This window comes from Oryctolagus cuniculus, chromosome 3, assembly GCF_964237555.1.
Source record: "Oryctolagus cuniculus chromosome 3, mOryCun1.1, whole genome shotgun sequence".
Taxonomy (NCBI): domain Eukaryota; kingdom Metazoa; phylum Chordata; class Mammalia; order Lagomorpha; family Leporidae; genus Oryctolagus; species Oryctolagus cuniculus.
Genome location: NC_091434.1, coordinates 177782772 through 177784940, shown reverse-complemented (window position 1 = coordinate 177784940; position 2169 = coordinate 177782772). Strand labels below are relative to the sequence as shown.

At 37.9% G+C, this 2169-nt stretch overlaps 1 non-coding gene across 1 annotated transcript; it reads left to right on the top strand.

The window, feature by feature from the left end:
• Positions 1–787: 787 nt before the first annotated feature.
• LOC127491861 (U6 spliceosomal RNA) lies at positions 788–894 on the top strand. The gene has a single exon (XR_007920794.2). It is a non-coding gene; the product is annotated as a U6 spliceosomal RNA (small nuclear RNA).
• Positions 895–2169: the final 1275 nt, after the last annotated feature.

Genomic DNA, 2169 nt, shown 5'->3' with positions numbered 1-2169 from the left:
AAGATGTCCACCAAACGTTCCAGGTTACATACAAGTAGAGGATGCTTCCAGTGAATGAATCATTTCTCTATTTCAAATGCAACAGCGAAGTCTGCAGATTGACCTTCCATTTTTCCCATGACCTGGTCTGTGTCTGTGCTGCAATTCTTCAAGTCCTGGATCACAGTTAATGCATTGGCCAATCTGCTCCTTGTGCCAACCTCTGGAATCACTGTATCAGTGAGAACAAATAGTGTCAGGGCCAGTTGCTTCATGGAAGTAGGACACCACGTGAGTAGGAGATGGATAATAGCCCACAGGATAAAGATGACCACTGCACTAAGTCCTCCTTAAGTGAGATATAAAATTTTAAAACTTTAAAGAAAAAAATTGATTTGACCATATAAATGTGTATATCTTGTATGTTTAATTTCATTATATTCATAGTTAAACTCAGAAAACATATCAAAATACATATATACATATATAAATAAATATATGTATTATTATTATTATTATTCAGTGCTGTGTATATACATATACATATAAATAGCAGTAAAAGATGATATTTATTTATGGAATCCAATAACTCATAAGACAGAGAAAGATAAGACTGTAAAACTTTATAAAGTACAAAAATGATTTCTCAGTTAAAAAATCTATTGGCCAATAAACATATAAAAATAGTACTCTCATTAGATATCAGTAATGCAAATAGATGTGAACCTTTGAGTCCAGTTTTCATTAATTGGATTTTGAAACTGAAAAGGAAAATATGATAAATCACAGTTTGTAAAAATAGTCTAGTGTGCTTGCTTCGGCAGCACATATACTAAAATTGGAATGATACAGAGAAGATTAGCATGGCCCCTGCGCAAGGATGACACGCAAATTCGTGAAGCGTTCCATATTTTAAAAAATAATCTAGTAAAATTGTACTTTAAATTGCAGTTGATGGGAATGTGAACTGGTACAACTTTCATTGGTACAGTTTTGAGGCTGATACATTGACAGGAATCTGTCAACATGGGAAGCGTGCATACTTTATTCTATGGAAATACTCATAAATAAATGCAAAATTAGAAGAGTGCCATTGCACTACTACCTGACTTAACAAAAATTGGAAATTATTAAATATCTATCAGTAAGAAAACGAGTAACAAATTATGGGATATTTTGAATAAAGTAAAAGCCCAACATGCAAAGGAACATACAGCTAACTAGATGTGTGTATGAGGAGGACTCAAAACGTTTGTGGAAAAATCAATAGAAGATGAGTTTAGATTGGGTAGAAATTTTTGAAATCCATACACAGTTTCTTTTTTTCAAAATATGCACTTCCATGGGTTTTTGGGAGAGCCCTCATGTATGCGCATTCATGGTATCCCTATGAAATTAACCCTACTGGGACCCACCTTTGTGTGTGTGTGAGTCTGTGTGAGTACAGAGAAGCAGTGTGGCTGTAACGTTGACAGTGCTCACTTCTGTGGAAGACTGCAGGAGGGGCAGAGAAAGAGACATGGACCTTTTCTTGCTAGAGGTTTCTGATTATGTTTCATAATTTTTAAACTGATGATTAATGATGGGTAAGTGCTGCAAATACCAGAGATATGCATCAAATTTGCAGAAATTATAAAAGTCGTCTTTCTGAAGCCAGTTGTTCAAAGAAACATGAAGTCGTTTTTGTTGTTTCTTTCATACTCTAGGCAAGCATTGTATTTTTTCTACTTTTGCATCCTGAATCCACCTCCCTTTGCTTCCTCAAGCCTCCTGATGCTGGGAAATCTTACCTGTGGACATGGAAATATGAACAGAAACTGATCTAAACCAACCCGTTAAACATGGCCTCTATGGAGATACATCTCATACTTTATGATTTATTTCCTGGGGTAAACGTATCATTAGAATTTAATGGCTGAAACTTTCTATGTTTTCTGAGAGCTTTACTATAGTTATAATGGTTGAAGGCGTTAAACCTAGAGCACGGGCCAGCGCCGCGGCTCACTAGGCTAATCCTCCGCCTTGTGGCGCTGGCACACCGGGTTCTAGTCCTGGTCGGGGCGCCGGATTCTGTCCCGGTTGCCCCTCTTCTAGGCCAGCTCTCTGCTGTGGCCAAGGAGTGCAGTGGAAGATGGCCCAAGTACTTGGGCCCTGCACCCCATGGGAGACCAGGAGAAGTACCTGGCTCCT